The sequence below is a fragment of the Pristiophorus japonicus genome, chromosome 16 (genome assembly GCF_044704955.1).
Source record: "Pristiophorus japonicus isolate sPriJap1 chromosome 16, sPriJap1.hap1, whole genome shotgun sequence".
In the NCBI taxonomy this organism is placed as follows: domain Eukaryota; kingdom Metazoa; phylum Chordata; class Chondrichthyes; family Pristiophoridae; genus Pristiophorus; species Pristiophorus japonicus.
The window spans coordinates 1,641,318-1,657,112 of NC_091992.1; the positions used below are offsets into that span (position 1 = coordinate 1,641,318).

At 39.1% G+C, this 15,795-nt stretch overlaps 1 protein-coding gene across 1 annotated transcript in view; it reads right to left on the reverse strand.

Moving 5' to 3' along the window:
• LOC139226246 (kinesin-like protein KIF12) overlaps positions 1–15,795 on the reverse strand; it is a 50,260-nt gene that overhangs the window by 34,062 nt on the left and 403 nt on the right. The gene's annotated exons all lie outside the window — the stretch shown is intronic.

The following is a 15,795-nucleotide window of genomic DNA, read 5'->3' on the forward strand; positions in this document are numbered from 1 at the left end:
ACACAGGGGCTGCTATTCTCTATAATATACACAGTGCTGCTATTCCCTATAATATACACAGGGGCTGCTATTCTCTATAATATACAGTGCTGCTATTCTCTATAATATACACAGGGGCTGCTATTCTCTATGATATACACAGGGGCTGCTATTCCTCATAATATACACAGGGGCTGCTATTCTCTATAATACACACAGGGACTGCTATTCTCTATAAAATACACAGGGGCTGCTATTCTCTGTAATATACACAGGGGCTGCTATTCTCTGTAATATACACAGGGGCTGCTATTCTCTGTAATATACACAGGGGCTGCTATTCTCTATAATATACACCGGGGCTGCTATTCTCTGTAATATACACAGGGGCTGCTATTCTCCATAATACACACAGGGACTGCTATTCTCTATAATATACACAGGGGCTGCTATTCTCTATAATATACACAGGGGCTGCTATTCTCTATAATATACACAGGGACTGCTATTCTCTATAAAATACACAGGGGCTGCTATTCTCTGTAATATACACAGGGGATGCTATTCTCTATAATATACACAGGGGCTGCTATTCTCTATAATATACACAGGGGCTGCTATTCTCTATAATACACACAGGGACTGCTATTTTCTATAATATACACAGGGACTGCTATTCTCTATAAAATACACAGGGGCTGCTATTCTCTATAATACACACAGGGACTGCTATTCTCTATAATATACACAGGGACTGCTATTCTCTATAATATACACAGGGACTGCTATTCTCTATAATATACACAGGGACTGCTATTATCTAATATATAAAGGGGCTGCTATTCCCCATAATATACACAGTGCTGCTATTCTCTATAATATACACAGCGACTGCTATTCTCTATAATATACACAGTGCTGCTATTCCCTATAATATACACAGGGGCTGCTATTCTCTATAATATACACAGTGCTGCTATTCTCTATAATATACACAGGGGCTGCTATTCTCTATGATATACACAGGGGCTGCTATTCCTCACAATATACACAGGGGCTGCTATTCTCTATAATATACACAGTGCTGCTATTCTCTATAATATACACAGGGGCTGCTATTCTCTATAATATACACAGGGGCTGCTATTATCTATAATATACACAGTGCTGCTATTCCCTATAATATACACAGGGGCTGCTATTCTCTATAATATACAGTGCTGCTATTCTCTATAATATACACAGGGGCTGCTATTCTCTATGATATACACAGGGGCTGCTATTCCTCATAATATACACAGGGGCTGCTATTCTCTATAATACACACAGGGACTGCTATTCTCTATAAAATACACAGGGGCTGCTATTCTCTGTAATATACACAGGGGCTGCTATTCTCTGTAATATACACAGGGGCTGCTATTCTCTGTAATATACACAGGGGCTGCTATTCTCTATAATATACACCGGGGCTGCTATTCTCTGTAATATACACAGGGGCTGCTATTCTCCATAATACACACAGGGACTGCTATTCTCTATAATATACACAGGGGCTGCTATTCTCTATAATATACACAGGGGCTGCTATTCTCTATAATATACACAGGGACTGCTATTCTCTATAAAATACACAGGGGCTGCTATTCTCTGTAATATACACAGGGGATGCTATTCTCTATAATATACACAGGGGCTGCTATTCTCTATAATATACACAGGGGCTGCTATTCTCTATAATACACACAGGGACTGCTATTTTCTATAATATACACAGGGACTGCTATTCTCTATAAAATACACAGGGGCTGCTATTCTCTATAATACACACAGGGACTGCTATTCTCTATAATATACACAGGGACTGCTATTCTCTATAATATACACAGGGACTGCTATTCTCTATAATATACACAGGGACTGCTATTATCTAATATATAAAGGGGCTGCTATTCCCCATAATATACACAGTGCTGCTATTCTCTATAATATACACAGCGACTGCTATTCTCTATAATATACACAGGGACTGCTATTCTCTATAATATACACAGCGACTGCTATTATCTAATAAACAAAGGGACGACTATTCCCTATAATATACACAGGGGCTGCTATTCTCTATAATATACACAGGGACTGCTATTCTCTATAATATACACAGCGACTGCTATTATCTAATATACAAAGGGACGACTATTCCCCATAATATACACAGGGACTGCTATTCTCTATAATATACACAGTGCTGCTATTCTCTATAATATACACAGGGACTGCTATTCCCCATAATATACACAGGGGCTGCTATTCTCTATAATATACACAGGGGCTGCTATTCTCTATAATATACACAGTGCTGCTATTCCCTATAATATACACAGGGGCTGCTATTCTCTGTAATATACACAGGGGCTGCTATTCTCTATAATATACACCGGGGCTGCTATTCTCTGTAATATAAACAGGGGCTGCTATTCTCTATAATATACACAGTGCTGCTATTCTCTATAATATACACAGGGTCTGCTATTCCCCATAATATACACAGGGACTGCTATTCTCTATAATACACACAGGGACTGCTATTCTCTATAAAATACACAGGGGCTGCTATTCTCTGTAATATACACAGGGGCTGCTATTCTCTGTAATATACACAGGGGCTGCTATTCTCTATAATATACACCGGGGCTGCTATTCTCTGTAATATACACAGGGGCTGCTATTCTCTATGATATACACAGGGGCTGCTATTCTCTATAATATAGACAGGGGCTGCTATTCTCTATAATATACACAGGGACTGCTATTCTCTATAATATACACAGGGACTGCTATTCTCTATAAAATACACAGGGGCTGCTATTCTCTGTAATATACACAGGGGATGCTATTCTCTATAATATACACAGGGGCTGCTATTCTCTATAATATACACAGGGGCTGCTATTCTCTATAATACACACAGGGACTGCTATTCTCTATAATATACACAGGGACTGCTATTCTCTATAAAATACACAGGGGCTGCTATTCTCTATAATATACACAGGGGCTGCTATTCTCTGTAATATACACAGAGGCTGCTATTCTGTGTAATATACACAGGGGCTGCTATTCTCTGTAATATACACAGGGGCTGCTATTCTCTATAATAGAAACAGGGGCTGCTATTCTCTATAATATACACAGGAGCTGCTATTCTCTATAATATACACAGGGGCTGCTATTCACTACAATATAGACAGTGCTGCTATTCTCTATAATATACACAGGGGCTGCCATTCTCTATAATATACACACGGGCTGCTATTCTCTATAATATACACAGGAGCTGCTATTCCCCATAATATACACAGTGCTGCTATTCTCTATAATATGCACAGGGACTGCTATTCTCTATAATATACACACGGGCTGCTATTCTCTATAATATACACAGGAGCTGCTATTCTCTATAATATACACAGGGGCTGCTATTCACTACAATATAGACAGTGCTGCTATTCTCGAAAATATACACAGGGGCTGCCATTCTCTATAATATACACAGGGGCTGCTATTCTCTATAATATACACAGGGGCTGCTATTCTATATAATGTAAACAGGGGCTGCTATTCTCTATGATTATACACAGGGGCTGCTATTCCCCATAATATACACAGTGCTGCTATTCTCGATAATAGACACAGGGGCTGCTCTTTTCTATAATGTACACAGGGGCTGCTATTCTCTATAATATACACAGGGGGCACAATTCTCTATAATATGCACAGGGACTGCTATTCTCTATAATATACACAGGGACTGCTATTCTCCATAATATACACAGGGGCTGCTATTCTCTATAATATACACAGGGACTGCTATTCTCTATAATATACACAAGGGCTGCCATTCTCTTTAATATACACAGGGGCTGCTATTCTCTATAATATACACAGGGCTGCTATTCCCCATAATATACACAGTGCTGCTATTCTCTATAATATACACAGGGACTGCTATTCTCTATAATATACACAGGAGCTGCTATTCTCTATAATATACACAGGGGCTGCTATTCACTACAATATAGACAGTGCTGCTATTCTCTATAATATACACAGGGGCTGCCATTCTCTATAATATACACACGGGCTGCTATTCTCTATAATATACACAGGAGCTGCTATTCCCCATAATATACACAGTGCTGCTATTCTCTATAATATGCACAGGGACTGCTATTCTCTATAATATACACACGGGCTGCTATTCTCTATAATATACACAGGAGCTGCTATTCTCTATAATATACACAGGGGCTGCTATTCACTACAATATAGACAGTGCTGCTATTCTCGAAAATATACACAGGGGCTGCCATTCTCTATAATATACACAGGGGCTGCTATTCTCTATAATATACACAGGGGCTGCTATTCTATATAATGTAAACAGGGGCTGCTATTCTCTATGATTATACACAGGGGCTGCTATTCCCCATAATATACACAGTGCTGCTATTCTCGATAATAGACACAGGGGCTGCTCTTTTCTATAATGTACACAGGGGCTGCTATTCTCTATAATATACACAGGGGGCACAATTCTCTATAATATGCACAGGGACTGCTATTCTCTATAATATACACAGGGACTGCTATTCTCCATAATATACACAGGGGCTGCTATTCTCTATAATATACACAGGGACTGCTATTCTCTATAATATACACAAGGGCTGCCATTCTCTTTAATATACACAGGGGCTGCTATTCTCTATAATATACACAGGGCTGCTATTCCCCATAATATACACAGTGCTGCTATTCTCTATAATATACACAGGGACTGCTATTCTCTATAATATACACAGGAGCTGCTATTCTCTATAATATACACAGTGCTGCCATTCTCTATAATATACGCAGGGGCTGCTATTCTCTATAATATACACAGGGGCTGCTATTCTCTATAATATACACAGGGGCTGCTATTCTCTATAATACACACAGGGACTGCTATTTTCTATAATATACACAGGGACTGCTATTCTCTATAAAATACACAGGGGCTGCTATTCTCTATAATACACACAGGGACTGCTATTCTCTATAATATACACAGGGACTGCTATTCTCTATAATATACACAGGGACTGCTATTCTCTATAATATACACAGGGACTGCTATTATCTAATATATAAAGGGGCTGCTATTCCCCATAATATACACAGTGCTGCTATTCTCTATAATATACACAGCGACTGCTATTCTCTATAATATACACAGGGACTGCTATTCTCTATAATATACACAGCGACTGCTATTATCTAATAAACAAAGGGACGACTATTCCCTATAATATACACAGGGGCTGCTATTCTCTATAATATACACAGGGACTGCTATTCTCTATAATATACACAGCGACTGCTATTATCTAATATACAAAGGGACGACTATTCCCCATAATATACACAGGGACTGCTATTCTCTATAATATACACAGTGCTGCTATTCTCTATAATATACACAGGGACTGCTATTCCCCATAATATACACAGGGGCTGCTATTCTCTATAATATACACAGGGGCTGCTATTCTCTATAATATACACAGTGCTGCTATTCCCTATAATATACACAGGGGCTGCTATTCTCTGTAATATACACAGGGGCTGCTATTCTCTATAATATACACCGGGGCTGCTATTCTCTGTAATATAAACAGGGGCTGCTATTCTCTATAATATACACAGTGCTGCTATTCTCTATAATATACACAGGGTCTGCTATTCCCCATAATATACACAGGGACTGCTATTCTCTATAATACACACAGGGACTGCTATTCTCTATAAAATACACAGGGGCTGCTATTCTCTGTAATATACACAGGGGCTGCTATTCTCTGTAATATACACAGGGGCTGCTATTCTCTATAATATACACCGGGGCTGCTATTCTCTGTAATATACACAGGGGCTGCTATTCTCTATGATATACACAGGGGCTGCTATTCTCTATAATATAGACAGGGGCTGCTATTCTCTATAATATACACAGGGACTGCTATTCTCTATAATATACACAGGGACTGCTATTCTCTATAAAATACACAGGGGCTGCTATTCTCTGTAATATACACAGGGGATGCTATTCTCTATAATATACACAGGGGCTGCTATTCTCTATAATATACACAGGGGCTGCTATTCTCTATAATACACACAGGGACTGCTATTCTCTATAATATACACAGGGACTGCTATTCTCTATAAAATACACAGGGGCTGCTATTCTCTATAATATACACAGGGGCTGCTATTCTCTGTAATATACACAGAGGCTGCTATTCTGTGTAATATACACAGGGGCTGCTATTCTCTGTAATATACACAGGGGCTGCTATTCTCTATAATAGAAACAGGGGCTGCTATTCTCTATAATATACACAGGAGCTGCTATTCTCTATAATATACACAGGGGCTGCTATTCACTACAATATAGACAGTGCTGCTATTCTCTATAATATACACAGGGGCTGCCATTCTCTATAATATACACACGGGCTGCTATTCTCTATAATATACACAGGAGCTGCTATTCCCCATAATATACACAGTGCTGCTATTCTCTATAATATGCACAGGGACTGCTATTCTCTATAATATACACACGGGCTGCTATTCTCTATAATATACACAGGAGCTGCTATTCTCTATAATATACACAGGGGCTGCTATTCACTACAATATAGACAGTGCTGCTATTCTCGAAAATATACACAGGGGCTGCCATTCTCTATAATATACACAGGGGCTGCTATTCTCTATAATATACACAGGGGCTGCTATTCTATATAATGTAAACAGGGGCTGCTATTCTCTATGATTATACACAGGGGCTGCTATTCCCCATAATATACACAGTGCTGCTATTCTCGATAATAGACACAGGGGCTGCTCTTTTCTATAATGTACACAGGGGCTGCTATTCTCTATAATATACACAGGGGGCACAATTCTCTATAATATGCACAGGGACTGCTATTCTCTATAATATACACAGGGACTGCTATTCTCCATAATATACACAGGGGCTGCTATTCTCTATAATATACACAGGGACTGCTATTCTCTATAATATACACAAGGGCTGCCATTCTCTTTAATATACACAGGGGCTGCTATTCTCTATAATATACACAGGGCTGCTATTCCCCATAATATACACAGTGCTGCTATTCTCTATAATATACACAGGGACTGCTATTCTCTATAATATACACAGGAGCTGCTATTCTCTATAATATACACAGTGCTGCCATTCTCTATAATATACGCAGGGGCTGCTATTCTCTATAATATACACAGGGGCTGCTATTCTCTATAATATACACAGGGACTGCTATTCTCTATAATATACACAGGGACTGCTATTCCCCATAATATACACAGGGGCTGCTATTCTCTATAATATACACAGTGCTGCTATTCCCTATAATATACGCAGGGGCTGCTATTCTCTATAATATACACAGGGACTGCTATTCTCTGTGATATACACATGGGCTGCTATTCTCTACAATATACACAGGGGCTGCTATTCTCTATAATATACACAGGGGCTGCTATTCTCTATAATATACACAGGGGCTGCTATTCTCTATAATATACACAGGGACTGCTATTCTCTATAATATACACAGGGGCTGCTATTCCCCATAATATACACATGGACTGCTATTCTCTATAATATACACAGGAGCTGCTATTCTCTATAATATGCACAGGGGCTGCTATTCTCTATAATATACACAGGGGCTGCTATTCTCTATAATATACACAGGAGCTGCTATTCTCTATAATATACACAGTGCTGCTATTCTCTATAATATACATAGGGGCTGCTATTCTCTATAATATACACAGGGACTGCTATTCACTATAATATACACAGGGACTGCTATTCCCCATAATATACACAGGGGCTGCTATTCTCTATAATATACACAGTGCTGCTATTCTCTGTAATAGACACAGGGGCTGCTATTCACTATAATATACACAGGGGCTGCTATTCCCCATAATATACACAGGGGCTGCTATTCTCTATAATATACACAGTGCTGCTATTCTCTGTAATAGACACAGGGGCTGCTATTCTCTATAATATACACAGGGGCTGCTATTCTCTATAATATGCACAGGGGCTGCTATTCTCTATAATATACACAGGGGCTGCTATTCTCTATAATATACACAGGGGCTGCTATTCTCTATAAGAGACACAGGGGCTGCTATTCTCTATAATATACACAGGGACTGCTATTCTCTATAATATACACAGGGACTGCTCTTCTCTATAATATACACAGGGACTGCTATTCTCTATAATATACACAGGGACTGCTATTCTCTATAATATACACAGGGACTGCTATTATCTAATATACAAAGGGACTGCTATTCCCCATAATATACACAAGGGCTGCTATTCTCTATAATATACACAGGGGCTGCTATTCTCTATAATATACACACGGGCTGCTATTCTCTATAATACACACAGGGACTGCTATTCTCTATAATATACACAGGGGCTGCTATTCCTCATAATATACACAGGGGCTGCTATTCTCTATAATATACACAGAGGCTGCTATTCTCTATAATATACACACAGGCTGCTATTCTCTATAATATACACAGTGCTGCTATTCCCTATAATATACACAGGGGCTGCTATTCTCTATAATATACACAGGGGCTGCTATTCCCTATAATATACACAGGGGCTGCTATTCTCTATAATATACACAGTGCTGCTATTCTCTATAATATACACAGGGACTGCTATTATCTAATATACAAAGGGACTGCTATTCCCCATAATATACACAGGGGCTGCTATTCTCTATAATATACACAGGGACTGCTATTCTCTATAATATACACAGGGGTTGCTATTCTCTATAATATACACAGGGACTGCTATTCTCTATAATATACACAGGGACTGCTATTATCTAATATACAAAGGGACTGCTATTCCCCATAATATACACAGTGCTGCTATTCTCTATAATATACACAGCGACTGCTATTCTCTATAATATACACAGGGACTGCTATTCTCTATAATGTACACTGGGGCTGCTATTCTCTATAATATACACAGGGGCTGCTATTCTCTATAATATACACAGGGACTGCTATTCTCTATAATATACACAGGGACTGCTATTATCTAATATACAAAGGGACTGCTATTCCCCATAATATACACAGGGACTGCTATTCTCTATAATATACACAGGGGCTGCTATTCTCTATAATATACACAGGGACTGCTATTATCTAATATACAAAGGGACTGCTATTCCCCATAATAGACACAAGGGCTGCTATTCTCTATAATATACACAGGGGCTGCTATTCTCTATAATATACACAGGGACTGCTATTATCTAATATACAAAGGGACGACTATTCTCTATAATATACACAGGGGCTGCTATTCTCTATAATATACACAGGGACTGCTATTATCTAATATACAAAGGGACTGCTATTCCCCATAATAGACACACGGGCTGCTATTCTCTATAATACACACAGGGACTGCTATTCTCTATAATATACACAGGGGCTGCTATTCCTCATAATATACACAGGGGCTGCTATTCTCTATAATATACACAGAGACTGCTATTCCCCATAATATACACAGGGGCTGCTATTCTCTATAATATACACAGGGGCTGCTATTCTCTATAATATACACAGTGCTGCTATTCCCTATAATATACATAGGGGCGGCTATTCTCTATAATATGCACAGTGCTGCTATTCTCTATAATATACACAGGGGCTGCTATTCTCTATGATATACACAGGGGCTGCTATTCCTCATAATATACACAGGGGCTGCTATTCTCTATAATACACACAGGGACTGCTATTCTCTATAAAATACACAGTGGCTGCTATTCTCTGTAATATACACAGGGGCTGCTATTCTCTGTAATATACACAGGGGCTGCTATTCTCTGTAATATACACAGGGGCTGCTATTCTCTGTAATATACACAGGGGCTGCTATTCTCTGTAATATACACAGGGGCTGCTATTCTCTGTAATATACACCGGGGCTGCTATTCTCTATAATATACACAGGGGCTGCTATTCTCCATAATACACACAGGGACTGCTATTTTCTATAATATACACAGGGGCTGCTATTCTCTATAATATACACAGGGGCTGCTATTCTCTATAATATACACAGGGACTGCTATTCTCTATAATATACACAGGGACTGCTATTCTGTATAATATACACAGTGCTGCTATTCTCTATAATATACACAGGGACTGCTATTCCACATAATATACACAGGGGCTGCTATTCTCTATAATATACACAGGGACTGCTATTCCCTATAATATACACAGGGGCTGCTATTCTCTATAATATACACAGTGCTGCTATTCTCTATAATATACACAGGGACTGCTATTCTCTATGATATACACAGGGGCTGCTATTCCCCATAATATACACAGGGGCTGCTATTCTCTATAATATACACAGGGACTGCTATTCTCTATAATATACACAGGGACTGCTATTCTCTATAAAATACGCAGGGGCTGCTATTCTCTGTAATATGCACAGGGGATGCTATTCTCTATAATATAAACAGGGACTGCTATTATCTAATATACAAAGGGACTGCTATTCCCCATAATATACACAGGGACTGCTATTCTCTATAATATACACAGGGGCTGCTATTCTCTATAATATAAACAGGGACTCCTATTATCTAATATACAAAGTGACTGCTATTCCCCATAATATACACAGGGGCTGCTATTCTCTATAATATACACAGGGGCTGCTATTCTCTATAATATACACAGTGCTGCTATTCCCTATAATATACACAGGGGCTGCTATTCTCTATAATATACACAGTGCTGCTATTCTCTATAATATACACAGGGGCTGCTATTCCTCATAATATACACAGGGGCTGCTATTCTCTATAATATACACAGGGGCTGCTATTCTCTGTAATATACACAGGGGCTGCTATTCTCTATAATATACACAGGGGCTGCTATTCTCTGTAATATACACAGGGGCTGCTATTCTCCATAATATACACAGGGACTGCTATTCTCTATAATATACACGGGGACTGCTATTCTCTATAATATACACAGGGACTGCTATTCTCTATAATGTACACAGGGGCTGCTATTCTCTATAATATACACAGGGGCTGCTATTCTCTATAATATACACAGGGGCTGCTATTCTCTATAATATACACAGGGACTGCTATTCTCTATAATAGACACAGGGGCTGCTATTCTCTATAATATACACAGGGACTGCTATTCTCTATAATATACACAGGGACTGCTATTCTCTATAATATACACAGGGGCTGCTATTCTCTATAATATACACAGGGGCTGCTATTCTCTATAATATACACAGGGACTGCTATTCTGTATAATATACACAGGGACTGCTATTCTCTATAATATACACAGGGTCTGCTATTATCTAATATACAAAGGGACTGCTGTTCCCCATAATATACACAGGGACTGCTATTCTCTATAATATACACAGGGGCTGCTATTCTCTATAATATACACAGGGACTGCTATTATCTAATATACAAAGGGACTGCTATTCCCCATAATATACACAGGGGCTGCTATTCTCTATAATATACACAGGGACTGCTATTCTCTATAATATACACAGGGACTGCTATTCTCTATAATATACACAGGGACTGCTATTATCTAATATACAAAGGGACTGCTATTCTCTATAATATACACAGGGACTGCTATTATCTAATATACAAAGGGACTGCTATTCCCCATAATATACACAGGGGCTGCTATTCTCTATAATATACACAGGGGCTGCTATTCTCTGTAATATACACAGGGGCTGCTATTCTCTGTAATATACACAGGGGCTGCTATTCTCTGTAATATACACAGGGGCTGCTATTCTCTGTAATATACACAGGGGCTGCTGTTCCCCATAATATACACAGGGACTGCTATTCTCTATAATATACACAGGGGCTGCTATTCTCTATAATATACACAGGGACTGCTATTATCTAATATACAAAGGGACTGCTATTCCCCATAATATACACAGGGGCTGCTATTCTCTATAATATACACAGGGACTGCTATTCTCTATAATATACACAGGGACTGCTATTATCTAATATACAAAGGGACTGCTATTCTCTATAATATACACAGGGACTGCTATTATCTAATATACAAAGGGACTGCTATTCCCCATAATATACACAGGGGCTGCTATTCTCTATAATATACACAGGGGCTGCTATTCTCTGTAATATACACAGGGGCTGCTATTCTCTGTAATATACACAGGGGCTGCTATTCTCTGTAATATACACAGGGGCTGCTATTCTCTGTAATATACACAGGGGCTGCTATTCTCTGTAATATACACAGGGGCTGCTATTCTCTATAATATACACAGGGGCTGCTATTCTCGGTAATATACACAGGGGCTGCTATTCTCCATAATATACACAGGGACTGCTATTCTCCATAATATACACAGGGACTGCTATTCTCTATAATATACACAGGGACTGCTATTCTCTATAATATACACAGTGCTGCTATTCCCTTTCATAGACACAGGGGCTGCTATTCTCTATAATATACACAGGGACTGCTATTCTCTATAATATACACAGGGACTGCTATTCTCTATAATATACACAGGGACTGCTATTCTGTATAATATACACAGGGACTGCTATTATCTAATATACAAAGGGACTGCTGTTCCCCATAATATACACAGGGACTGCTATTCTCTATAATATACACAGGGGCTGCTATTCTCTATAATATACACAGGGACTGCTATTATCTAATATACAAAGGGACTGCTATTCCCCATAATATACACAGGGGCTGCTATTCTCTATAATATACACAGGGACTGCTATTCTCTATAATATACACAGGGACTGCTATTATCTAATATACAAAGGGACTGCTATTCTCTATAATATACACAGGGACTGCTATTATCTAATATACAAAGGGACTGCTATTCCCCATAATATACACAGGGGCTGCTATTCTCTATAATATACACAGGGACTGCTATTCTCTATGATATACACATGGGCTGCTATTCTCTATAATATACACAGGGGCTGCTATTCTCCATAATATACACAGGGGCTGCTCTTCTCTAGAATATACACAGGGACTGCTATTCTCTATAAAATACACAGGGACTGCTATTATCTAATATACAAAGGGACTGCTATTCCCCATAATATACACAGTGCTGCTATTCTCTATAATATACACAGGGACTTCTATTCTCTATAATATACACAGGGACTGCTATTCTCTATAATGTACACAGGGGCTGCTATTCTCTATAATATACACAGGGGCTGCTATTCTCTATAATATACACAGGGACTGCTATTATCTAATATACAAAGGGACTGCTATTCCCCATAATATACACAGGGACTGCTATTCTCTATAATATACACAGGGGCTGCTATTCTCTATAATATACACAGGGACTGCTATTATCTAATATACAAAGGGACTGCTATTCCCCATAATATGCACAGTGCTGCTATTCTCTATAATATACACAGCGACTGCTATTCTCTGTAATATACACAGGGACTGCTATTCTCTATAATGTACACTGGGGCTGCTATTCTCTATAATATACACAGGGGCTGCTATTCTCTATAATATACACAGGGACTGCTATTATCTAATATACAAAGGGACTGCTATTCACCATAATATACACAGGGGCTGCTATTCTCTATAATATACACAGGGACTGCTATTCTCTATAATATACACACGGGCTGCTATTCTCTATAATATACACACGGGCTGCTATTTTCTATAATATACACACAGGGGCTGCTGTTCTCTATAATATACACAGGGGCTGCTATTCTCAATAATATACACAGGGGCTGCTATTCTCTATAATATACACCGGGACTGCTATTATCTAATATACAAAGGGACTGCTATTCCCCATAATATACACAGTGCTGCTAGTGTCTATAATGTACACAGAGGCTGCTATTCTCTATAATATACACAGGGGCTGCTGTTCGCTATAACATACACAGGGGCTGCTATTCTCTATAATATACACAGGGACTGCTATTCTCTATAATATACACAGGGACTGCTATTATCTAATATACAAAGGGACTGCTATTCACCATAATATACACAGGGGCTGCTATTCTCTATAATGTACACAGGGGCTGCTATTCTCTATAATATACACAGGGGCTGCTATTCTCTACAATATACACAGGGGCTGCTATTCTCTATAATATACACAGGGGCTGCTATTCTCTATAATATACACAGGGGCTGCTATTCTCTATAATGTAAACAGGGGCTGCTATTCTCTATGATATACACATGGGCTGCTATTCTCTATAATATACACAGGGGCTGCTATTCTCTATAATATACACAGGGACTGCTATTCTCTATAATATACACGGGGACTGCTATTATCTAATATACAAAGGGACTGCTATTCCCCATAATATACACAGTGCTGCTATTCTCTATGATTATACACAGGGGCTGCTATTCTTTATAATATACACAGGGGCTGCTATTCTCTATAATGTACACAGGGGCTGCTATTCCCCATAATATACACAGGGGCTGCTATTCTTTATAATATACACAGGGGCTGCTATTCTCTATAATATACACAGGGACTGCTATTCTCTATAATATACACAGGGGCTGCTATTCTCTATAATATACAAAGGGGCTGCTATTCTTTATAATATACACAGAGGCTGCTATTCTTTATAATATACACCGGGGCTGCTATTTTCTATAATATACATAGGTCTGCTATTCCCCATAATAAAAAAGGGCTGCTATTCTTTATAATATGCACAGGGGCTGCTATTTTCTATAGTATACACAGGGACTGCTCTTCTCTATAATGTACACAGGGGCTGATATTCTCTATAATGTACACAGGGGCTGATATTCTCTATAATATGCAGAGGGGCTGCTATTCTCTATAATATACACAGGGGCTGTTGAAAATATTCAGCAGGTCAGGCAGCATGTGTGATGGGAGAACCGGGGTTAATATTTCAGGTCGATGACCTTTCATCAGAACTACGGGCTAGAACCTCTACTTATTTTGCCTGCTTAATGCCCACTTTACCACTGAAATGATGTATAACGCCCATATATTGTCCATTTTGGCACAAAATGGAAACTGATGGGCATTTTTGGGAAACTTATCGCCGAACATTACTTTTCCCATGTGATTAACGCCGGGAAAAAATATTACTGCCGCCCACTTTTTTTCGGCGGAATCATCTGAATGGGCGAAATCAACGCCCATAACACCGCCCAGCATTAGTTTCCGCACTGATTTAAAGCTGAGATTCAATATTAACGCCCGCCCACTTTTTTTGCCGTAAAGAGCATATTTACCGAAACTAGCGGCCATGAGATCGCCCAGCGTCACTTTCACCACCTCGCTCACATATCGCCCACAATATCACTCGCCCAAAAAACCACCCAGAAAAAGTGGAACTAACCGGAACTAATCACAGCGTTATGGAAGCCATGTTGTAGATCACATATCGCGTCCTTTAAAAGGCTGCTGTGCTTCAACCTTGGCGGAGTTCGGGTGTACTCTGCAGTTCGTTGGAGTTGGTGTGAACATCTCTG